We start from the raw sequence: 27,411 nt of genomic DNA, 5'->3' as shown, positions 1-27,411 counted from the left end.
AAAAACAGTTACATCTCTGCACGGCCGTACAGTTACACTTCCTTTCTCCAAAAAAAATCAGTTGACAATGTGGCATTCCGTTTCTTTGTCTCTCAGCAACTATAAGGGCGACACCAGTATTGCCGATGGAGTTGATCATTACACTCAGAGAAGAAAGACAGAGAGAATATAACTCAATGTAAACAAGGACACATCTAAATTCACATAATATTCAGGAATATGGGAAAAGGGAAATTTTAGAGTAAGCTCCCATGTTATTTTTCTTCTGGTTCATCATCAGCAGTTCCTATGTTTGCTTTTTATTCCTCTCTCTCTCTCTCTCTCTCTCTTTCTCGCTGGGCATTTCTACATCCACTCAACTAACCTTCCTCTCACACATCCGACCATCTCTGATATAAATAACATTACTTCCCAGTTGCTTTCAGTTATGATATAGGGTCACTAGATTCGAAACTTTATCTGTTTTTCTCCTGACAGAGGCTGCCGTACTTGCTGAGATTCTCCAATATTTTCAGAGGCTGTGGAAGTTTATTTCAGATCTCCATCATCCACAGTTCCTTGGTTTATTTCCCCTTTAATTCTGTTGTTTCACGAGATGTCAGCATCACCGGCAAGGGCAGCATTTGTCATCCATCACTAAATGCCGTTGACTGCGAGGCCATTGGTCAAGACAATATGGAGCCAACCTTTTTTTTGTGACACTTGGTTTCTTTACCAAAGGCTATCAGTGAAATACTAAAAGAAATCCTGATGTTTCATGATTGCTGTTTGTAAAATGAGGTTTCTTTCCAATTGTTGCCACTTGAATTTAAGTTCTATCATTGGTTCTGGTAGAATTTGAAACAATGCCTTTAGAGTCATGGCACAGCAAGTGAAATTATTATTCTGATATGAGGTTCCGATTATGAAATAACTGGAGAGACAAGTACAAGCTTGTAGTCAAAATATTTGTAACTGGAAGATTGGTCAGAAAAGAACTGGAGCCGTAAAATCTGAAGTTAACAAGAGGGCAGATGATGGCTTATTTTGGAACAGCACTGAGACAGAGCTGGAGACTGGGGATATTATAATGGTGGGTGTAGGCAGGGTTGGAAACAGAAAGAATATAGAGACATAGAACAGCTCAAGGCAAAAAGAAAACTCGTGTCTGAACAGTCTTGTTCCTTCTTAGATGTTTATGAGTGAGGATTCGTATATTGATAGAAATGAAGTGGAATTTGTGACTGAAACTGAAGATAACAGGTTATTTGTTTGTTATATATAAATAACAGAAATAGCAATAACCTTCACCATCGTTAATAGAATTGACAGAAATAGACTTACCCGGAACAACAATACTAGCGAGGATAGGATAGTAACCTGCTTCAATAATCATCAGTACGGCTCGTATCCGCAACTCTAACCATGCCCAATCCCGAGAAAGCCACTATAGACCCAAGGATAAACTACTGTCCATTGTTGGAACATTCGACTCTCATGCTCTCAGATTCTGATCCATTGTTGGAACATTCCAGTCTGTTTTTCTAAGATTCTCTTCCTCTCCCTCTCCCTGCAGCTGCTGACCCCAATCATCTTGAGGATGACGCTGCCGCTGATAATATGGAATAACAGGTTGAAGGAAACCCCCTACTAATGGAAGAGGGAAACCCTTCAATGACACAGTGAGTATCCATGGAGACTGACATCAATCACAGTCAATGTACAAACAGCTCCAGTTAACCCTTTCACTACAATCCTTATAAGTCACAATAATACTTGGTCTGGTTGGGATGTTGTCATCGTTGAATATTGGGCTAATAACGTCATCTCCAACTGTAACGTTAGGGGTGAGACAGAGAGATGATGCTTTCTATTCACTAGCTCGTTGATCATAAGATGTTTTGGCAGGGTCGGAATTGCTGGGCTCCAAAGGCCGGCTGTGTCTGATAACCAGGCCCGCTGCATCCTATTGTTTTTTTATTCATGTTTAACTTTGACATGTATCTTACCATCATTTAACGGCTTATGTGGGGTTAGGCATTTCTGAGAGGGTCCTACAGTGCCATAAACAGTGTAGATACAGTCCATGCCTCGTGGTCCTTGCAAGTGTGGCTTGGTCCTGTAGAGTGACAGTCAAGCTGTCACAGTACCAGGATTCTTCGTTTTACCTTTCCCCAGTTATTGCTGGGGTCTCAGCAGGATTTTAAGATTGGAAATCTCTTCCAGCTGCTACACCCTCTCTGAGATTTCTCTCAGAATTGTCTTTTTGATGTTCTTTCCTCCTGCATTGGAGAACTGCAGTTGAGACAATCTATTTCCTGACTTTTTTGATGGACAAGTTTGTCTTTATAGGATGTTACCATATTGGCACAGTTATTTTTTAGTAGTTAAACAATCTATTCTTCTTCTTTTTTGTGTTTTGTCGGCAATGGTTGAATGAATTGTGTTTTGCTTAATGTCTAATATTTTGACCAAGCGAATTGCATCAGAAACACAACACCTCACATTTATCTTTAAAATTAAAAAAAAGTTCCGGTCAAGACTCCCTTCGTCATATATTTTGAGATGTGTCTGCTCAGTTCCATAACAAAAAGGACAGATATTCATGTTTTAATTGGCTAATTACTTAATGAACAACATGTTGCAGAAACACGGGATTTCACAGCGGAATGCACCATGCTGGAGGAGTGATCGCTCTATCTGGAATTATATCGCAAATTTAATCCACCTCCCAGATCCAGCCCAGACCGTATAAACCCAGATGAGATATCTGTTCAACATGGAGCAGGTTCAGTACAACCCAGCAATCAGTCTATGATGGAATGTAGCACAGGTCTCTCTCGTCCACTAGCTATCTGTCCAACACGTGGAGCAGTACAGTACACACCGATGCATTGACTCAGAAACATTGACAAAACTGTCTGTCCAGCATGGGGTGATATGTAGCCCACACCAGTGTCTTGCTCAATAGACGTGGACAAGGCATCTGTACAATATGGGGATCTGTGCAGTGAATGGATCTGTAAACCTGGAACAGTTACTGTCTAAGCAGCTGTTTCCACCACTCCAGTACATTGATCAGTAACACTGTGTTAGATCACTGCCCATAGTGAAGAAACATGCAGCCCATGCTGGAAGTGACAGGATGTGCAGCTCCCATCCATTTACAGCCCCATATGTCCATTGTGCCATGACAAGGGGGTGCTGTGGGTGTGAACGCCACTGCCAGAGAGAGATGATGGGGAAGTCGGTTTAAATATCAACAAACAAAATATTTTTGGGTAAAAAAGGGAGAGGGAGTTTGAAAAACAATTCCATGGAAGATCACAGGTTTCAGAATGCGGAAATGAAGATATTTTGACAGCATCCTGCAACGTGAGCCAGTATTCTCAGGAATGATGGGTGAATGGGATATTGGAGTGAGTTCGGATGATGGAAAGTTTTGGGTGAGCATTTCTTCTTCAGCTTTGCAGCTGGGAGTGGAGTCAGCAGATTCTTCAACTCATTGGGGCAGAAACTAACATTCATTTATCTCAGTGCCATTTTCATTGAGTGTGACTGAGGGATCGTCTGCATGAAGCCGGGTCAGTTTCCTGGTGTTACCTTATCGAACGCACCTCATTAACTACCCACCCCACCCCATAGTGTCCCTCTCATTGAATGCCAGCCTAATTCTCCCACCCTTCATGGCTGGAGGTAAACACCATCGCTTGGATGTCCCGTGATCCCTGGCACTGGTACCATCTTTAAAAGATCCATTGGCACGCGGTTGAGCTTTGTCAGTTTGGAGCTGCCCTGCACAGTGGTTTGAGCTCACGACCCAGCTCAATGCAGGATCTGCGGTCTGAAGAAATGTCCAACAATACAGGACAGGCATCAATAACCTTCTCCATTCTGCCAGGATAAGGGGCACCGTCTTCGCTCTGCTCCTGCACACTCATTGAAATCTGTTATAGTATCTACCCCGGCAAGGCGCATGCTCAACCACTCTCACTGCTGCATGCACACCTTCTCTCTCTCTTTCTCTCTCTCCACTTTACCCCCACATTATAAACACTGTATATCTGTAATAGCACCTTCCAGAACAAGGCTCATGCTCCACCACTCTCACTGCTGCACGCAGCGCCTTTCCTCTTTCTCTCTTTCTTTCTCGCACTTCCAATACCCTCACACGGTGAGAGAATATTCTGGAGAATACCGATTATGGAATGTTCCAGAAAATGTTCCAAGTAATTTCCTTTTTCAGGAAAATGTCAGTGCACCGTGTGTAACTTTTAAGAGGAAGGAGGAGAGATGTATGTTTTTCAAATCACATCCAATTAAAATCCATCCTAAGGCCAATCATCCCTTCAAATGTGCTCTAGCATATAATGAGATTGCGGATTATTTGATGGTTTTCTCAGCTCCATGTTGCAGGAACTTTTAGTTACTCAACCCCCTGGGTTCCTGTCACTGACCAGACGACACTCAGACAGTTTTACCCCGGTTTTCTTCAAGCGCCTGTTCGAGGGCATTTCCAATGGGGACGGACACTCCAAACAATATATTCCATAAGTTGTATACTTTTATGTAATGATAAGCTCATTTTATATAGACTGACCAAAATCTACACTTCTTTTATGGTTATCGGTAAGCAATAACAATTAGTATTCTGGTTATTTCACTTGTCTCACCTTATATTATTCAGCCAAAGACAGCTTCCAAGCACTTGTCTCGTTATTAAATACAATTTCAAGCTGAGAACATTTTTATCCTCAGCCGTTATCTTGACCGTTATATGAACTGTACCTTTTTGCCTTGTTAGGAAAGATTCTATTGTCCTTTGTCTGTAGCTGTTTCTGTCTGTCATAGTTACACAGTCGCCCACTCATTTAGCTGGATGGCTGGTTTGTGATGCAGAGGGAGGACGCCAGCACAGGTTCAATTTCCCACACTAACAGAGGTTACCATGAAGAGACGCTCTCTCAACATCACCCCAACATCTTAGGTGCGCTGACCCTCAGATTTAACCACCACGAGTGGTCTCTGTTACATGAAAGAACAGCCCCATGGTCCATTGGAACTCTATTCTATCACTTTTGCATTTATTTTATTTACCTACCTTACCATTTGTTTTGCATTATGTTCCTGGGTGTTTTGGATTAGTGTCATTTTGTACTACTGCCAGCATTTCTCCCACACCGTATATTCCGGCCACATAATCCTTGACTCCATTGTTATCCATGAACGTTCTGTCTGAACCTCAAAAATATTCAATATCTCTGCCTCCAATACTCAGCGGGAAGAGATTTCCAAAGTCGCACAACACTGAGAAAATAATAAACAATGTCATCTGGGGTACGAAGTTGTTATTTTGTCTCCTTATCTGAGAAAGGATACAATTACATTGGAAGCAGTTCAGAGATGTTTCACTTCACGTATTCCTGGGATGAAGGGCTTATATTATGGAGGCTTTAACAGATTATTCTTGGAATGAGAGGTGGTCTTAATGAATTATGCAAGACCTTGAGGAGCATGGATCAGGTAGACAACCATTGGGTGTTTGTCTTGTCCAAACTTGTCATTGTCATAGAACCTCTATAGTGTGGAAGCAGGATATGCTGTCCATTTAGTTCACAGTGATCCACCGAACGGCATCCCACCCAGACCTATCCCCCTACCCGAACCATGTAATCCTACGTTTTCCATGACGAAACCAGCTAACCTACACATCCCTGAGCACTATGGACAATTGAGCATGGTCAATTAAGTCTAATCTGCACATCTTTGGACTGTGGGAGGAAACTGGATCACCGGGAGGAAACACACACAGATACGGGGGGAATTGAAGGTTGCAATTGAACCCAGATCCTTGGTGAAATGAGGCAGCAGTGCTAACCACAGGTCCACCATGCTGCTCCGGTACCTCTATTGGTTATATGTGGCTGACTAAAGCAATCTGCCTGACTTGTTCCTATCACTGAACCTGACCCAGTCTGAGACCTTTATTATCGGCCATATCTCCAACCTGGTTACATTTAATTTTTTTGCAAACAATGGAGGAGCGGTACTAGAAAAGGTAACAGTCGCACCCTACAACCACAGTCAGAACCGGAGTGACAAGAATTCACAAAGTGGGCATTTATTCAAGTGCGAATATTTTTCCCAGAAGTTTATGATGGCTGAATCTTTATATTATATTGAGGCTGGCTTAATCTGATTTTCCATAGACATGTGTATTAGGGATAATGGAGAGAAAAGTGCAGCTGAGAGCACAATGAGTTGAACCATGACCTACTTTACTGGTGGAGTAGTGTCAAAGGGTCGAATGACCCACTCATGTCCCTCGGCCCTGTGTTCTGATGTTCTAATCAGCCCTTCGGACCTGCTAAACAGGAACAGATCGAGGTCACTCCGATGGTTAGTCCTTGTTTCGAAAATGTACTTGTAGAATCGAGGCTGGCTCAACTCCACTTTCCTGCTACACCCTCGTATCTCTCAACTCGCTTGCATGTCCGAAACCAATCCACCGCATCTGTAAATACATTCAGTGACCCACCTTCCACAACTCTCTGGGTTTGGAAATTCCAGAAATTCACTATCTTCTGAAAGATGGCATTTCTTTACATCTCAGTTTGAAATTCGATATCCCTTATTCCGTATCAATGTCCTGAAGTGAGACACTCTGCCCAGGTGTGGAACCACATTCTCAACAAATACCTTGTCAAGCCCCCTCTGTACCTTAGAAATGTGTTGCTGGAAAAGCGCAGCAGGTCAGGCAGGATCAAAGGAGAAGGAGAATCGATGTTTCGGACATAAGCCCTTAACGTCGATTCTCCTTCTCCTTTGATGCTGCCTGAGCTGCTGCGCTTTTCCAGCAACACATTTCTAAGCTCTGATCCCCAGCATCTGCAGTCCTCATTTTCCCCTCTGTACCGTGCCCATTTCAGTAATGTCACGCTCATTCATTTCAAGCGCAATGATTAATTAACTCACCATTTTAGATGTACTCAATAATTCAACCCTTTCATCCCAGAAACCCGCTCAATGTACCAATCTAGTTACTTTCGGCATCAGCATGCTGACTTTATGCTTCATGCGCTGGAACACTCCAATCCCTTTGTACTGCTCCTTTGTTGGGACTCCTCTTCATTAAATAACAGCCTGCCTTTTGGTTGTCAGTGTCATCCTCAAACTCCGATGTGTATTGCACTCAGCACCCTCCCTCAGGCTCTCACTATAGATGAAAATAACTGAAGCCATTGGACTGATATTGGTGCTACTCCAGCAGATATGTCTTTATCATAATGATCGATGAATTTCTATGTGATAACCATCCGTCATCCCATGCTAATACATTATCTATCAGACTATGAGTTTCTGTTTGGTGGAAGAACCTTTACTTTGTGATACCTTGTGGAAAATCTTGGGAAAGCCTCATGTCTACCAGTTCTCCTTTATCAAGCCCGCTTGTTACATTCTCATGGAATCTCCAGAAAAACATTTGCATCATTTTACAAGGAAGAACATAGATTCCCTTTAACACAACTATGCTGACTCTGCAGGAAGCTTTTCTAAATGTCCTGCAATTCCTTCCTTAATAACAGACTGTCGCAGATTCCCAGCAATAATGGTTAGGCTAAGTGGTTCCTGCTTTCTGTCTCTGCTCCATCCTTGAAAACACGTGCCATATTGGAGCTTCACGAGTTTCGCTGGAAAACCTCTTTAATCCAAAGAGTTATAGAATATTTCACACAGTGGCACCAGTCACTCTGTAGCCACTTTAAAACCAATTATGAATTACTGCTGACCTGCCTATCCTTAGTCTTATTTGTTGTTAAAAACCTTGTACCTTTTGTTAGAGACAGTGCGAGAATCCTCCTATTACCATTTTCTTGATGATTTTGAAATACGTACAGTGCCTTCCCTGTGAGGATTGATGTCAAATACTGGTGTAAATTATCTGCCTGTTCCCTATAGCCACTTCCCCAGTCATACCCTCCGAATGTCCTCAATATACTTTCCTGACATTCTTTCTACCAAAGTTCACACACTCATCTTCAACTTTTTTATATACACACAGAAAAACTTGTGATGCTTGTTTTTATATTTTGCCAATTTATTTCCATCATATCTTTTTATCCTTTTTCCATCTACTTCTTGCTTGTTCCATCACTTTCTAGATTCATACAGTCATATTGCGCACAAACATTTCATCTAACCTGTCCATGTTGACCAGGTTATTCAAACTAAACTAGTCCCATCTGATTGCACTTTATCCACATGTCTCTAAATGCTTCCCATTCATATGTTTGTCTAAATGTCTTTTAAATGTTGTCACTGTACTTGCATCTAGCAGCTCATCTGGCAGCTGATTCCATACACACACAACCACTGCGTGAAAAAGTTGACAATTTGTAGTTGTAAAAGTTGTATTTACATTCCAAACAGCAGGACTAATATCTGATAGAGAGGGGAACATGATTACAAAGCAAACAGATCAGATCGAAACTGCAGTCCTGCCACATCAAGTCAGAAATGGGGTTGAACCATGGAACAACTGACGAGAGAAAAGGACTCCACAAATATCATCTGAAAACAACGTTCACTGGGGTTAGGGAATCGCTGACTAGGTCAGCATTTATTGCCCGGAGGACTGTTAAGATTCAATGACATTGCTGTGTGCCTGGAGATACATGTGGGCCTGAGCAGGTATGGATGGCAAATTCCTTCCCTAAAGGACATCAGTGAACCAAATCAATTTCTCCCACAATCAGCAATTGATTCATGATCATCATTAGACTCTTAATCCCAAACATTTATTGGATTGGAGTTCGATCATGTACTGTAACAGGATTCGAACTCAGGTAACCAGAACATTCCTAGGATTGTTATACTAACACATCTGCAGCAATACCACTCGGCTATTGCTTTGCCATTCCCCCCAAAAAATGGAACTTTCTTGCACATCAGTGTAAAAGACAAGGATGCAGTTATTCAGCATCCTCAGCCAGAAGTGTTGTTTGGATGATCCCCACAGAATCACAGATGCCAGACTTCAAACAATTCGATTGGCTGCACGTAGCATAAAGAAACAGCTGAACACAGTAGATGCAACAAAGGGAATGGGCCCTGACCCCATTCCTGCAACAAAACTAAAGACTTGTGCTGCACAACAAGCCGTGTCTCTGTGGAAGCTGTTTCATTCCAGCTCCACTCTGACATCTCCCTGGCAATGTGGAAAATTACACAAAAGTGTCCCGTCCCCTAAGAGGAGAATAATTACAATCTGACCAAATACCTCCCCCTCAGTCCCATCACGATAATCAAATTGGTGAGAATTCCTTTGACAGAGCTGTCGACCAGCACAGAAATAATGTGCACAGGCCCCCATGTGGAGACGGTGTTGCTGTGGAAATGTCACTGGATTACTAATCTCGTCCAGAATAATTCTCTGGCAGTTGGTGGAAGTTAGAAACAATTAATTAAATATCGAGATCTAAAATCTGGTGCCAGTAATATTGACCTTCAAGCGCATGTCCATTGTCAACGTAAATTTCCTTCCCCAATGTATATTCAGGAAGTGAATCTCCCGTGCATTCCTGGTCGACCCAAAAAGTGACTCCAGACACACAGACATGTGGTAAACTCTTCAATAGTCTCTGAAGCAGCAATGCAAGCCCGTTATATCAAACTTCTCCGAGGTCTTAATAGTTAAAATGAGATAACACCAGCCTCTATATCGGAAAAGGAATTGGGAAGCACAGTCCTGTCGACACTGCAGAGACCTCCTTCCTTACATCTGAGAGTTTATGACAACAATAACAGAGATTTCCCACAGACTGCACAGACACATCGCGAAATGAGTAGGCCTTTCAACACAATGACGCTTCCCCACTCTCGGCTTTGGCCAAACAACTCTTCAATTAACCTTTCCCTAACGCTATATACTGTATATCATTTGAAGTGATCATATATCATAAAGATATGAAGTAGGAACTTTGGTCCGTCAATTTTGCTCTCCCATTCAATATAACAATGGCTGATCTTATATTTCCACACCAAACTCCTGCTGCAACTTCACCCCTTTAGTGTCTAAATATCATTACTAATATTCAGTGCCTTAGTTTCCGCAGTCTTATGTGGGACAGAATTCCCCAGGTTTATCAGTCTGCAAGTGCAGACATTTATTGTCATCTCAATGCAGAGTGGCCTGCCTGTACCTAACACTGTGACCCTTGTTTTAGACGTCCCAGCCAGTGGAATTATCATCCCTGCTGACAATCTGTTTCACCCTGTCAGAGTTTTATATATTTCACTGAGATCTCCACCATTTTTCTTAACTCCATGGAATACAGGGTCAGTCGCCTCAAACATTGCTCCCACAACAAGCCTGACATCCCAGAGATCAGTCTGGTCATCCTTCACTGAACTCCCTCAATGTCAGGTTTGCCCTTTATTAGATAAGGAGACCAATACTGCATACATATTGCACAATTTTCTCGATGGGGGCTCACCAAGGCCCTGTGTAGCTGCCGTAAGACACACCTGGACTCAAATCCCTCGGAAAGGAAGGTCAACACATCATTTATCTTCCTACCTGCTTTCTGTTGCAGCAGTATTGCTTTCTGTGACTGATGTACAAGGGGATCGCGATCCTTTTCAATGATATATCTCCCCACTTGTTGGGTCTATGTATACTGGTCACTGTGCCAATATCAATCCCAGTATTGACTTCTGGCTTCAGAACTCTCTGCCCTGCACTGACCTTGGAGTTTGGTGAAAAAGTCAACAAAAGTATACACATAAGTAACTTCATGCAGCAACTTTTTAACATTAATTACTTTTGAAATGCTAACCTGTTCGTCTATTTTTCCAACCAAAATGCTAAATGTTACGTCTATCCACATTGTTCTTCATCTGCCACGTATTTTACCATTTCGTACACTTGTCTCAATCACCTTGAAACTTTTTTTATATCCTCCTCACCCACCCACAACCTCAGTTTGGTATCATCAGCAGATTTGGAAAGATTACATTTAATACCCATGAACACATGTTTGATCTGCTTTCTGAATAGATGGGGCCCAAACATCAATTCCTGGATTATCCGGCTAGACATTACTTTTTACTCCAAAATATATCGAACGGTTTATGCTGATTCTCTTTTTCCTGTCAGCCATTTTCAACCCATGCCAGTATATTAGATCTAACTTTTACACACTGTTATGGGCCAGGACAGACCCCCTCAAATCATTTCAAGGAAGTAGCACAGACGCAACCTTTGCGCGTTGACTTAAGCAAGTGTAAGGCGGTATTCCAGGAGTGATGCAGTTGGTCCAATCACTTAGTTTTAAACAAAACAGAATGTCTTTGCAAGATTACTGAGTGAGACGCAAACAGAAGAGGATACAATACAGAATAACTTAACCTATCCGAAAACCCAACAGATTATCCCAACTTAATGACGGTGTTCCAAGTACTTCATATAATCCCCATAAAAACTAGAAAGGAAAATAGAAAGGAAAAAAAAATCAAACTCAGTTTCCGACAGGAGAGATGGTCAGAGAGGGGGAGGAACAACATGGACCTGCTTCTTTGAGTCGGGTAGCTTCACAACTGCTGCCTGCTTTAAGTAAACAGCCAGACTGTGGAAAATCAGACCAAACAAACCAAAGCAGAGGAGCAAAACTGCGATAACTGGCCACTCCCCTTTCAGAAGAACAGAAGAACTAGGGGCAGGAGTAGGCCGTCTGGTCCTCTGTCATTCAATAAGATCATGACTGATCTACTCGTGGATTCTGATCTACTTTCCCGCGCTCTCACCGTATCCCTTATTTACTTTATTGTTCAAACAGCATCTACCTTAGTTTTAAATGCATTTACTGAAGTAGTTCCAATTACTTAACTGGGCAGGGAATTCCAGAGATTACAAACCTCTGGGTGAAGATTTTCCTTCTCAATTCAATCCTAAATCTACTCCCTCTAATGTTGAGGACATTCCTTCTTGTCTTAACTTCACCTGCCAGTGGAAACATCCTCTCTACTTCTATCTTATATACTGACTGCATAATTTTATATGTTTCTATGAGATCATCCCCTCATTCTTCTAAATTCCAATGAATATAGTTCTAGTCTGCGAAGTCACACCTCATAAGCCAACCCCCTCACCTCTGGAATCATCCAAATAAACCACCTCTGCATCCCCTCCAGTGCCAGTCTACCCTTCCTGAAGTAAGGAGACCAAAACTGCATACAGTACTCTAGGTGTGGCCTCACCAGCACCCTGGACAGCTGCAACATAACCACTCTGCTTATAACCTCAATTGCTTTAGCAATGAAGGACAACATTCCATTTGCTTCCCTCAGTAATTGCTGTACCTGCAGACCAAACCTCTGTGATTCATGCACATGGACACGCAGGTCCCTCTGTATAACAGCATGCTGCAACGTTTTACCATTCAAGTAATAATCCTTTTTACTGGCACTCCCAACAAAAAGGATGATATCACATTTATCAACTTTATATTCCTTCTTCCAGACTTTATTCCACTCACCCAAAGTATCTATGTTCATCCACGAAGTCTCACAGTCCTCTGCATGCTTTGCTATGAAACGCATCTTCGTGTCATCTGCAAACCTTGACACACTACACGTTCTCCCCAACTCCAAATCATTCTATATAAATTGTGAATAATTGTGGCTCCAACACCGATCCCTGAGGCACACCACTAGGTATTGATTGTCAGCCAGAATATCACTCACTTACACTCACAATTTGCTTCTATTAGTCAAGCAATCTGCTATGCTGATAATTTACCCGTAACGCCATGCACCTTTTTCTTATGCAGCAGCTTCTTGTGCGGCAACGTGTTGGAGACCTTTTGGAAATCTAGGTACACCATAGCCACTGGAGCCTCGTTGACCATCTTGCTCGTATTGTCTCCATAGATTTTCAAAAGACTTGTTAAACATGACCTGTTCTTCATGAACACATGCTGCGCAATGGGACGATTTCTATCGAAATGCCTTGCTATTTCTTCCTTGATAATATACTCAAGCAGTTTCACCACTACACAGGAAAAGCTAACTGGTCTGTAATTCCCCATATTTTGTTTACTTCCCTTTTTAAACAGTGGTGCCACATTTGCTGTTTTTCAATCTGCTGGGACTGCCCTGGAGTTCAGCAAATTTTAGCAAATTGCCACAATTGCATTTGCCATTTCTCCCGCTATCTCTTCTAGAACCCTGGGATGCATTCCATCAGGGACAGGAGACTTGCCTATCCTCAGCTCCTTTAGCTTGCTCAACACTATCTCTTCCATAATAATGTTTGTTTCCAAGATCCTCACTTACCTTCGACATTTTGGCAATTACTAGCATGCTATTAGTGTCCTGATACAACATCTGTTCAATACCTCAGCTATTTCGTCATATCCTATAAATAAATGACACTTCCCATCCTCTGAAGGACCAACATTTACTTGAGCCATGCTTTTTATTTTATATATTTAAGGTAAATACCATCATCTATCTATCTTTATATTGTGTACTGTTTTTGTTTCTCTCATGTTCTATCATATTTTTCTTTATAGTTCATTTTGTGGCTTTCTGTTGACCTTTGAATTTTTCCCAAATCTTCTCGGTTTCCGCTGTTCTGGGCCACTTCGCATTCATTCTCTTTCAATTTGAGAGAGTCCCTTATTTTCTTAGACACAATTGACAGATTATCCATTTTCTTAGAGTCTTTCCTTTTCACTGGAATACACTTTTGCCACTGAAATTAAAATCTCCTTTGAAAATTCTCCACTACTTGTCAACTCCCCCATCATGAAGTATTTGTTTCGACGCGACTTTAGCCAACTCCTCCCTCACTCTATTGTAGTCTCCCTTGATGAAGCACGGGACCCTGGTATTGGATTTCATCTTCACACTCTCCATCTGTATTCTAAATTCAACCATACTGTGATCACTCCTTCACTATGATGTGAATAATTATTCTAGTCTCTTTGTACATGACCAGACCTACAATACCTTGCTCCTCACTGTGCGTGCTTTTATTTAATACTTGAAAGCATTCCCACGTAGTCAAACCTAGACTTTTTGGATTCGCTGCTTTATCCATGAAAAATAAAACAAGGACAGAATAAACTTGTTAAAGGAGTGGCATTGTCACAATACAAAACTTGGGACTTCATCAAAAATGTTTCTGATAATCCAAATTCACTGCACCCATTACTACGCCATAATTTATTTCCCAATCAGTTTCTCAAATATGATTGGCCTTTAGTAAATCGGCAATGACTTTATCTATGTTCATTACTTTTACATTAATGTAATTTTCAAAGTTCTCTGGCAATGCGTCCTTTCTAATAGACTCTTGTATTATCCTGATTGCTTTTTTGGTGCTAAGCAGACTGCGATTCCCTGCCTCCTTTCAAAATACCGGGGTTACATTTGCTGCTATCAAATCTGTGAATTCAGTTCCAGAATCATCAAGCATTTGGAAGAGTATTCATTATTACCTTGGCCACCTCCCTTAGTAGGAGAAAGTGAGGACTGCAGATGCTGGAGACCAGAGCTTAAAAATGTGTTGCTGGAAAAGCGCAGGAGGTCAGGCAGCATCAAAGGAGAAGGAGAATCGACGTTTTGGGCACAAATCCTTCTTCAGGAATGAGGAGGGTGTGCCAAGAAGGCTAAGATAAAAGGTAGGGAGGAGGGACTTGGGGGAGGGGCGTTGGGAATACGATAGGTGGAAGGAGGTTAAGGTGAGGGTGATAGGCCGGAGAGTGGGTGGGGGCGGAGAGGTCGGGAAGAAGATTGCAGGTCAAGAAGGCGGTGCTGAGTCTGAGGGCTGGGACTGAGAAAAGGTGGGGGGAGGGGTAATGAGGAAGCTGGAGAAATCCGCATTCATCCCCTGTGGAAGGAATGTTCCTAGGCGGAAGATGAGTCACTCTTCCTCCAGGCATCGTGTTGCCATGGTCTGGTGATGGAGGAGGCCAAGGACCTGCATATCGTCTTGACCTGCAATCTTCTTCCCGACCTTTATATTTCACTCATATTAATGTACGCTTCATAAACCCATCATTTCCTGTCTTAAGCTGCTCAGTGATTGAACTTCAACAACCATATAATCACAGAAGCATACTCTGTACAGTCAGAATTACAGTACAATCTACATTAGTCCCACTTTCGTACATCAGGCCCATAGACGTGAGTGTTATGACACTTCAAGTGCTTGTCCACGTACCTTTTAACGGCTGTGAGTTGACCCACAGTAACTTCCCTCAAAATAGTGCATTCCAGACACCAGCATCAACTGGGTGAAAACCCATCCTGAAATTCTCTCTCAACCTCAAACCCTTCACTTTAAAAGTGTGCCCCTTTGTTCTTGACCCTCTGACTTAAAGGAACTGCTGCTGTCGATCCACCCTATCCATGCCCTTTGTAATCTTACCCTTCTGAATCATGTTCCCCTCAGTCTTCTCTGCTCCAAAGTAAACAACCCGAGCTTATCCAACCTCTCTCTGTAGCTGATATGCTCCATTCCAGGGAACATCCTGTTGAATCTCCTCTGCGCCACTTTCAGTGCAATCACATCTTTCCTGTAATGTGGATCCCTGAACTGCACACACTATTCCATCTTGGCCTAACCAAAGTGCTATATACCTCTTGTAATCTATGCCTCAATTCGTAAAGACTATTACTTCTTAACTAATCTATTACCCAGTCCCGTCACGTTCAAGGATATGTGGAGAAGCACCCTCTGAACCGCAGAGTCTGCTGCCATGTATTGAGTCTTCCCCTGTGTGGGTCCTTCTTCCAAAGTGCATCACCTGATATGTATCAGGATTACATTCCATCTGCCATTGATCTGGCCATCTGACCATTCCATCTGCATCTTCCAGTAACGTAAGACCTTCCATCTCACTGCCAACCACCCGAGTAATCTATGTGTCAGACACAAACCTAATTGTTAAACTCACCCCATGCCCCTTCACATTCACATCTATATCATTTATGAATCCCACAAATAATAAGGGACACAGCACTGCACACAAACAGTCTTCGACAGCCACCTATTTCCTGCGATAGTTTCTCGAACACTGATCTGATACTCACTGGTCTATAGTTCCTTGGTTAAACTCTACAGCCCTTCCCATAAAGGGTGTTCTCCAGTCCTCGGCACCTTACCTGTGACCAGATTGTATTTAAACATTTGCATCAGCGCCTTTCACCCCTTGTCTCCAACAACAGCGTGAGATGTAACTGATCTGCACCGAGGAACATGTCCAATTTTATACCAGCCAAAACTATTAATCCCTGTACACATCTTAATTCAATCTGCTTAGGAGCCTCTCAGTCCATCTTCTCGAATTCTGTCCCTTCATCCTCCTTCTCCCAAGTAAAGCAAACATGAAGCTCTCATATATCAATCCACCAATGTTCACCAGATTCACAAACAGATTCCCGCCTTGATCTCAGGCCAAGTTTCGTCAGCAGAAAACCTTGGTATCTGATGGATTAATCAGGAGAATGTCCATTCAGTATATGGGATCACTATATTTTATTTATATCAAGACAACAAAATTGTATACCATGCGACAGGTACAGTCTCACCAGCACTCTGTGTCACTAGTGCAGAATGTTTTTACTGCTTGTCGGAACAAATTACTACAGAATCTGGAATCTATACTGAAACTAACACATGCTAGACATCACAGTGAGTCAGACAGCATCCGTAAAGAGAGAGCAAGTTAACGCTTTGAGTCGAGTTGACCCTTCATCGTCTGCATTCGGATTCCCTTTAAATGAAGGCAAACGTAACTTTTACCTTCCCTGTTTGTATATGTTCCTCCCAATACCCTTTGCTTTAATATTTTCTGCTAACTTACTGTGTGTGCTGATTAAAAATCCTCCTGAATATTTGACCATATCGCATCCATTGCTTCTCTATGTTTAGGTCTACAAGATATATCTTCAAACAAAACGCTTGTAAATTATAATTTCCCTTTCATAAATGCAGAATAATTATCTTGAAGTTTGCTATTACTTTCTCAGTGTCCAATATCACATTCGTTATGATAGATTGCAAAAGACTACTTCCTGCGGATGACAAGTAACCTGGTCTGTAGTTTTCCACTCTCCCTCTTCTTCCCTTCTAAAATCGTTGGAATGCATTTGTATCCTTTCAAATTGAATACGGATAAATACAGTCATCCACAATACAATCCATCTGTATATTCCTGCTTTCTCTGAAATTGCAGTATGAAGTACATCTGGTCTGTCAGACTTATCATTCCTCAATCCAGGTATGTTATCATATACTACCACATCACCAGTATGAATGATCTTAGTGTTTAGTTACAAAAGTCCGATGGTATTTCTGGGATATTTTCTGGATCTTCGTCCATGAAGGCAGACATAATGTAACAGTTTAGTCTCTCTGACAATTTTCTGTTCTCTACAATAAATTATCCCGTCCACACATTCACTGTGCCACATTTGGCCTTGTTTTCATTTTCCTTTCAAATATGGACCGGCACTTTTCGCCAGTATTTACCAAGAACAAACAAAATTCCAGCACAGGAACAGGTCCTTCGGACCTTCCAAGCCTGCACCGATCCAGATCCTCTATCTAAACCTGTCACCTATTTCGAAGGATGTATTCCTCTGCTCCCTTCCAATTAATGTATCTGTCTAGATACATATTAAGTGTCGCTATCGTGACCACGTCTACCACCTCTGCTGGCAATGCGTTTCAGGCATCTGCCAGTCTCTGTGGAAAGACCTTTCTGAACATATATCCCATAAACCTTTCCCCCTCATCTTGAAGTCCTGACCCCTAGAAATTGAGTATCCCACTCTGGGAATAAGCGTCTTGCTATCCACCCTGTCTATACCTCTCATGATTTTCTCGAACTCAATCAGGTCCCCCGAACTTCCATCAGTCTAATGAAAATAATTCTAATCTACCAAATCTCTCTTCATAGCAAGTTGCCTCCAATACCAGGAAACATGCTGGTGAAATTCCTCTGCACCCTCTCCAAAGCATCCCCATCTTTTTGGTAATGTGGCGATTAGAACTGTACAAACTATTCCAAATGTTGTCGAACCAAAGCCGTACACAACTGTAATATGACCTGTCTTCTCTTCTACACAATAGATTCCAACAGATTCACTCTTGTGGATGACAAGTTAACTGGTCTGTATTTCTCCACTTTCTCTTTTCTTCCCTTCTTAAAATGGTGGAATCAGGAAGCAAAGTATGCTGTATGCCATCTTGACCACTCTATCGACCTGACCCTGTAAGGAACAATGGAGCTGAACACCCAAATCTCTCTGCACATCAATTTTTCACCGGGCTTTTTCCATTTACCCTATAGTTCACTCTTGAATTGGATCTTCCAAAATGTATCATCTCACATTTGTCCAGATTGAACTCCATTTGCCATTTCTCTTCACAACTTTCCAATCTATCTATTTTCTGCTGCATTCTCTGACAGTCCCCTTCACTTTCTGCTACAGCACCAAACTTAGTGCCATCTGCAAACTTATTAATCAGACCACCTTTACCTTCCTTTAGTTCATTTATGCGTATCATAAACAATAGTGGTCCCAGCACTAAACCAGGTGAAACACCACGCAGAACAGTTCTTCATTTTGAGAAACTCCCTTCCACTGCTACTCTCTGTCTGTTGCTGCCCAGCCTGTTCTCCATCTGTTTAGCAAGTATAGACCCTGGACCCCTTGCAACTTCACCTTCTCCATCAGCTTACCTCATAAAAATCCAAACCGAAGTCCAGTATATGACATCTACAGCCCTTCCCTCGATATCAATTTTCACTTCCACAAAGAAATCAATTATGTTTACGAAGCTGTGACCTCTCCGCAACAAAACTAGGGAAGATTTTGTTTGGAGTCTGTTTGGAATCAGACGGGTTTTATTTCCAAGGCAGGACTTTATAAAATGCCACATTGGCTGACTGCCTACAAAGTGCATTTTTTTAAACAAAATAGAATGCATTTGCAAATACAAATCTGCAAATTCAAATTCACCCCACAGATTTATGTGTGAGAAATGCGGAGTGTGTGTGCGCGGGGGTGGGGGAAGAGTGAGAGAGAGAGCATGTATGCGTGTGTGAGAGAGAGAAAGAGCGTGTGCATGTGTGTGTGTGCACATGTGCGTGCAAGAGTGGCGGGTGTGTGTGTCCTTGTTAAGACACAGACAGATTTGGCAGATTCTTTTCCCCACACAGTCTCACCCTCTGGTTTCAGAGCTTCCACACTCTGCAGCCTCTGCTGCATTTGTTGTTCATGTTACAGACCCAGATACTGTAATTACAGTCCCCATGCTCCACCAAGAGTTGGGTCACAAAATCCTCAGGTCTCCCTGAATGTCTGGGGTAGCTCACAGCACAATCTCTAGCAAACCATCCCCAACATCTCCACTAAACCTTGAATAACAGGAGTCAGTCAGAAGATTTTCATAGAGTCAAAGAGTCACAGAGGTGCACAGCATGGAAACAGACCTTTTGGTCCAACCCGTCCTTGCCGACCAGATATCCCAACCCAATCTAGTCCTACCTGCCAGCACCCAGCCCATATCGCTCCAAAACCTTCCTATTCATATATCAATCCAAATGTTTCTTAAATGTTGCAATTGTACCAACCTCCACCATTCCTCCGGCAGCTTATTCCATACAAGTACTACACTGTGTGAAAAAGTTGCCCCTTAGGTCTCTTTACCCTTTCACCCTAAACCTATGCCCTCTATTTCTGGACTCCCGGAACCCAGGGAAAATACTTTGTCTATTTACTCTATCCATGCCGCTCATAAGTTTGCAAACCTCTATACGGTCACCCCTCAGCCTCCGACGCAAGTTCGATGCATGCCCCTTTACAATAATACTCGAGGGCTTCCTTGTGTTACTGACCACACTATCAGCTGAGAGGGACAAGCACAGGCGTTCAGTGGACAGGCACAGACTAAGTTTCAAAGACGTGAGTCAAAACTGCTGAATCCCTCCTGTTCCAACATGGATCATTAAACTGTCAATATTTTTTCTTTCTTTCACGTGTGTGGGAGTAGTGCCAGAGCATTGCAGGATTGCATACATAACATGGAACATGGGACACACGGGGAAGTGAACAACAGCCCATACACACGAGTTCATTGTTTCTGAGTTTCACAATGTCAGTACTCGATACATTAGGGAGCCAAAACTCAAAGCCCGGGAAAGATACGGAGGGACAGAAAAATTCACATTAAAGATAGAAACAGATAATTAAGATAGAAATCGGCCATATCGGTGAAATATGGGGAAAACGACAGGGCAGTGGGACTAACTGGGGAGCTCTGCAGACTATGCCAATGTATTGCTTAGTAAAATGAACTATCTCCCCAGCATGGAGAGCTGTGCAAACTGTATCAATGTATTGCTCAGTAAGCTGGACTATCTGCCCAGCATGGGGGCTGTGTAGACTATGCCAGCGCATTGCTCAGTTAGGTGGACTGCCTACCCAGCATGGGGAGCTGTGTAGACTATGCCAATGAATTTCAGCCTCAGTAATGGCCGGGGATGGGATGTAGTCAGAGGAACGAAATGCAATTTGTAACCAGAACAGAACGTACTGACCTCAATGCTTTCAATATTGAAACAGCAAGGGCATTGATAAAATGAATCATGTTTCATAGTTGAAACTGGACAGGTCAACATAAAGACCCATGAGTAACAATGCCAGAAGCAAGGTGGGAGAGAGTTAATTAACAAGTTCATTACTGCAGTTAGTAGTTGTTTGTAAAGTGAACATCTCTATTTCGAGTCTCAGCAGGAACAATAACAGCGACAATGATAGTAGAGTCAATGAAAGGACAGTATTACAGTCAATCATGATTTATAAAATTAAAGACTGAACATTGAGACTTACCAGGGACACCAACGAAAGCCAGAATTGGATAATAAAAATATTGAATAATGAAAAGTGCATAATCGATCCGCCACGATAATGGCCATCGATCATAATATGTAGAAAGAAGCCAAACATCCCTGTATAAACTCCTGTCCATTCTTGAGATATTCCAGCCTAATGTTCTCAGATTGTGAAACATTGTTGGAACATTCCAGTCTAATGTTCTCAGATTCTGATTCTTTGTTGGAACATTCCAGACACTTGTGCTCAGATTCTGATCTCTCCCTACTGCCTCTCTTGAGCTGCCGATCCCTGTTCTTTCCAATGCAGGACTTTATAAAATGCCACATTGGCTGACTGCCTACACAGTGCATGTTTTTTGTAAAAAAAAACAAAATAGAGTGGATTTGCAAATACAAATCTGCAAATTCAAATTCACCCCACAGATTTACGTGTGAGAAATGCGGAGTGTGTGTGCGCGGGAGTGGGGTAAGAATGCGAGAGAGAGCATGTATGTGTGTGTGCGTGAGAGAGAAAGAGTGTGTGCATGTGTGTGCAAACAGGCTCAGTTAACCCCTTCCTTACATAACTTTTCCTTTCCCAATAAAAGGGAACTTTACTCAGTCTGGGTGGAATCGATGAGCGTTGCTTTGGGGTGGACCATAATTCTTTCAATCTTCTTATTCTTTCTTCCGAGTATGTGGGAGTAGTGCAAGAACACTGCAAGACTGTTTATATTACATACTGTTTACAAAGGGAGATAGAGATCAATAAACAGACCAGCTGCATAAGGTGACCAGTGGGGGCACTTGCGTAGACAATAAACAAGTGTCCACTGTTTATTGCCCATTGGCGTTGTGCAGTGCTGCTCCTTGTGACATCATTCAGAGCATTGAGACTGCTGCTCAGGAACAGGAGAAGGTAATTCTGTCCCTATGTCTCTGTCACAGAGGGACAGGAGGAGATCATTCAGCCTCTCGACCCTTTTACAGATGGACAGTGGGAGGCCATCAAGCCTCTCCGGTCTGTTGCAGAGGGAGAGGAGGAGACCATTCAGCCTCTCGGGTCTATTGCAAATGGACAGGAGGAGGCCACTCAGCCTATTGAGCCTGTTACAGAGGGACTGTAGGAGGCCATTCAGCCCATTGAGCCTGTTACAGAGGGACAGAAGGAGGCCATTCAGCCTCTCGGGTCTGTTGCAGAGGGACAGGAGGAGGCCATTCAACTTATTGAGTCTGTCCCAGAGGGACAGGATGAGGCCATTCTGCTTCTTGAGTCTGTTATTCAGTAACTACCAGTTTTAAAATACTTATGGAGAAGAACAGCCCTGACATACATGTTAAAGTTCTAAATTGAATCAGGCCAACTTTGAACATTTTATATTGGTAATTTCAAAAGCTGCTTGGGAGAAGCTCGTGACAGGAAAGTGGGAGGCCTTCACAAACGAGATTACAGGGTTCTAGATAGAGAATGTTCCAGTTCATGAGCAATGCAAGCCTGGTCGGGAATGCTGGATGGCGAGCGGAATTGAGGTTCTGTTCAAGAAAAAGGCGGAAGCATATAATAGGTGCAGACAGTAGGGATAGAGTTAATCCATCGAGGAGTACCAGGGCTGTAGGCTAATACTCAAGAGGGAAATGAGGAGGGTAAACTGGGGGCATAAGATATCTTTCGAAAATAAGGTAAGGGACAATCCAAAGAGATTCTACCAATGCATTGGGGTCAAAAGAGTAACTAGGGAGAGGACAGGGCCTTTTTAAAGATCAGAAACGTGACCTATGTGTGGAACTACAGGAGGTTGGTGAGATACTACATAAATATTTTGCATCAGAATTTACTGTGGAGTAGAAAATGGAAGGTAAAGAAATTGTGAAAATGAATGGTGATATCTTCGAAAGTGTCCATATTACAGAAGATGAGGAGCTGGCCATCTTAAAATGCATTAAGGTGTATAACTCCCTCTAACTTTTTATGTGATTCTTGGATAGGCACTTAGAAGTTAGTACAATAAAGGGCACATATGTTAATCTGATCTTAGAGTAGAAGAAACTGCTGGCACAACAGCAACAACTCAAGGGCCTGAACTGTGCTGCACTGTTCTGTGTTCTACGACCTGATCAGGTGTATCCCAGAATCTTATGGGAAGCTAGGGAAGTCATTGTTTGATATCTGGCTGAGATATTTTTTATCATGGACAGCCACAGGTAAGGTTGTGCCATTGTTTAAGAACAGTTGGTAAGGAAAAGTGAGGAAACTATAGACCGGTGGGCCTGATGTCATTGATGGGTAAGTTGTTGGAGGGGATTCTGAGGGACAGGATTTACGTGTGTTTGGAAAGGTAAATTCCAATTAGCGATAGTCAACATGACTTTGCATGTGGAAAATCTTGTCTCACTAATTTGATTTAGTTTGTTGAAGAAGTGAAGAATAGGATTGATGAAGGCACAAAAATAGAACTGTGGAATAGAATATGGACTTTATTAAGGCATTCAAAAAGGTTCCGCATGGTAAACTGTTAATCGTGGTTAGATCACATGGAATACAGGGAGAGCTGTAGATACTTCGCTCGAAGGTAAGAGATGAAGGTAATGCTGGTGCAGCATATTTTATTTGGACTGGAGGCCTGTGAGCAGCAGTGTACCACAAGGATCTAATGGATTTTGTCATTTATGTAAATGATTTGGATGTGAATATTAGTAAGAATGGTTGGTGAGTTTACAGGTAATACCAAAATTGGTAAGGTTGTGGATAATAAAGATGGTTAACTTAGAGTAAAATGGGACCTTGATAAGATGTGGTAAAGGGCCGAGGAGTGGCTGATGGAGTTCATGTTAGACAAACGGATAGCTGAGCCAAATTGGGTCAGCACTTGTAGGCAGGATCCTGGGAAGTGTTTGCAAACACAGACAGCTAAATAGAAACTATATAAACCCTGCTGTTTGGAAACAGGCCATTTCGCCCATCGAGTCCACACTGACCCTCCAGATAACATGCTGACCAAAACACCCATACGTTACCCCAGTAACTCTACATTTCCGTTAGACAATCGACCTAACCTGCATTTCCCTGGATACTTTGGGGCAGTTTAGTAAGACCACTGAAACTATCCTATGTATTTTTAGACAGTGGGAGGAAAACCAAGCACCCGAAGGAAACCCACACCAACACGGGGAGAAAAAGCAAACTCCGCACAAAGAATCACCGAAGGGTGGAATTGAACTCAAGTCATTTGTGTTCTAAGGCACTATTGCCAGCCACTTTGCCACCTAACGACCATCAGAGTGAGTGACTTATTTCTCCCACTTTCTCTGGATCTGTCACATCTGTTCAGATGATGTCGAATTCCAGCGTCGTGCCTCTGGACAGGGCCTTAAGCTGTGACTGACACATTGTCTGCACATCTGCCCTCACCCCTTCTCCTCCTATCCAGATCAAGTGTTCCATTAATACTACAGCATGCAAGATAATTGCTGATTTAAAATAAAACAAAACGCTGTATACACTGGAGATCGGTAACCAATACTGTTCTGATATATACTCCTCAGATTTGAAACATTGACTCTGCTCTCTTCTGACAAAGGATTGCGAGAAAGTGACAACTGCAAATGCAGTGAATTCTAATGTGAATTCCTGATGAAGGGTTAATGACTGAAACATAGTCTTTCCTGCTCCTCGTATTCTGCCTGACCTGCTGTGCTCTTCGGGGGCCACACTTTTCGACTTTCTTCCTTCATATGCAACCAGACCCGTTGAGGTTTTCCTGCAAATCCTTGTGTATCTAATTTCCTGTTGATAACATAAACAAAGTTTTCCCTGCAGCATTGTCTTCCATGCACATCTTCCACCAATGTTTGCTTCTCCTTCTTGGTGCTAAGCTGCAGTCAAACTGTTTCTGTGTAAACTGAGCACCGTAGTGAGATGAATGGTAGATTCAGCGAGATTTTTCTTGATGCCTTTCTCGATGTTACAAAATCTCGCTGCATTTTGTTCGAAAAACGCATGGATAACAAAGGCTGAGAAGGATATGGTCCAAGTGCAGGGATATGGAGTCAATGTGGACTGACATTTTGTTCGGAATGGACCAGTTCTGGCTGAAGGGCCTGTCTCCATGCAGTAGGATTGTACGACTGTAAATGAAAGTAGTTTGGGATATCGAAAGAGAAGGGGGGGTTTGAGAAACAATGTCATGGAAAGATATGTTCACAGGTTTGAAAATTCTGAATGTAGACATGTCGATAGCATCTGGCAACATAAGCCAAAATTACCAGTAATGGGATATTGGTGTGAGTTGAGATGATGGAGAGTTTTGGATGAGGATTTGTTCTGCAGCTTTGTACCTGGGAGTGGGGTCTGCAGAGTCTTTGACTCTGGGCTGAATCTAACATTAATTTCTCTCAGTGTCATTTTCATTGAGTGACAGATGTTATGTCTGTATGAGACTGAGCTAGTTTCCTGGTGCTATCTTATCGAACTCACCTCATTAACTACCCACCCCACCGCACGGTGTCCCTGTCATTCAATGCCAGCCTGATTTTCCCACTCAGCATAGTGCAGGTACTCACCATCGCCGGAAATCCCTGGATATTCCGTGATCCCAGCACTGATGCAAAAAACAAAGGCCAGTGGGCAAATAATTGAGCTTTCTCAGTTCGGAGATGCCCTGCCCAGTTTAGGCCGAGCATGGCAGATATGATAACAGATAATAGACAATAGACAACAGGCGCAGGAGTAGGCCATTCGGCCCTTCGAGCTAGCACCAACATTCATTATGATTATGGCTGATCATCCACAAACAGTATCCTGTTCCTGCTTAATCCCCGTAACCCTTGATTCCACCATCTTTAAGAGCTCTATCCATCCATAAGGGGCAGTTACACCACGGGTTTGTCGCCAGGGGCATTGATGTCCTGGTGGATGGGGTAGTGGAGAGGGCGACCATTCTCTTCTCAAAGGAAGCCACACCAGCAGACCCACGAAGCATGGTCTGAGCTCAACCACCCAGCTCAGTGCAGTATCTGCGGTCTGAAGAAATGTCCAGCAATACAGGACAAGCATCAATAACCTTCCCCGCTCTGTCAGGATAAGGTTCACCGTATTCTCTCTGCTCCCTCACACTCACTGTATATCTGTTATAGCACCTACCTCAGAACAAGGCTCATGCTCCAACATTCTCACTGCTGCAGGCAGCACCTCCCCCTCCTCTCTCTCTCTCTCTCTAGCCTTTGTGATACCCCCACACACGTATAGAATGCTCTGGAGAGTGCTGATTATGGAATGTTTCAGATAACATTTCAAACAATTCCCAGTTTCTGGAGAATGACAGTGCCCCAGTGTGCAAAACATGAGGGGAAGGAACAAATTGTTTCTTAAAAATTAAAATTACATGCACACGAAATTGAAATCCATCATAAGGCCATTCCATCCTTCAAATGTGCTCTACCATTTAATAAGATCGGGAGTGGTCTAACTGTCTCCTGAGCTCCATGTTATAGGAACTTTCAATCATTCAGCCCCCGCTTCCTGTCACTGACCAGATGACACTCAGGCATTTTTATCCTGGGTTTCTTCAAGCATGTGTTCCTTAGGCATTTCCCGTGGGGACGGATTCTCCTACCAATATGTCCCATCAGCTTTCTATTTTCATGCAATAGTAAGCATGCTTCACACAGACCAATCAGAAATATACTGATATTTAATGGTTGTCGATATCTAAACACAATTAATATTCTGGTTATTTTGCTTGTGTCATCTTATTGCATTCAGCTCAAGATAGCATTTAAACACTTGTTTCCACAATTTCCAGCAGAGAATATTTTTATCCTCAGCTGGTACCTTGACCGTTGCCTGAATTTACCTTTTTCCTTGTTATGAAAGTTTCTCTTGCCCTTTGTCTGCGAGTGTTTCTGTCTGAAACAGTTACACAGGCTCCCACTCAGTTGACTGGACGGCTGGTTTGTGATGCAGAGGGATGCCAAAAGCGCAGGTTCAATTCCCCACACTGACAAAGGTCACCATGGAGGGGACGTTCTCTCAACCTCCAGGGCTCAACTCCACTTTCCTGCTAACTCATCATATCCCTCAACTTGCTGATATGTCAAAAACCAATCCAGCCCATCTATAAAATCATTCAGTGACCCAGCCTTCATAACTCTCTGGGGTAGTGAAATTCAGACTTCATGATCTTCTGAAAAAAGTCATTTCTTTGTATCTCAGTTTAAAATCGATATCCCTTATTTTGTCCCTGAGTTCGAGACTCTGCCCAGGTGTGGAAACACATTCTCAGCACCTCCCTTGTCAAGTGCCCTCTTTATCCTTTACGTTTCAGTAATATCACGCTCATTCATTTCAAGCACAATGAATAATCGCCTCACCATTTTAGATGTATTCAATAATTCAACCTTTTCATCCCAGGAAACTGCGTACTGTATCAATCTAGTTACTTGCTGCAATACCACGCTGACTTTATGTTTAATACACAGGAACACTCCAATCCCTTTTTACTGCTCCTTTGTTGGCAGTCATCTTCATTAAATAACAGCC

Source organism: Chiloscyllium plagiosum, unplaced genomic scaffold (genome assembly GCF_037043375.1).
Source record: "Chiloscyllium plagiosum isolate Xiang-an unplaced genomic scaffold, Cpla_swu_hap1 HiC_scaffold_42, whole genome shotgun sequence".
Lineage (NCBI taxonomy): Eukaryota > Metazoa > Chordata > Chondrichthyes > Orectolobiformes > Hemiscylliidae > Chiloscyllium > Chiloscyllium plagiosum.
Note: the sequence above shows the minus strand (reverse complement) of the source record.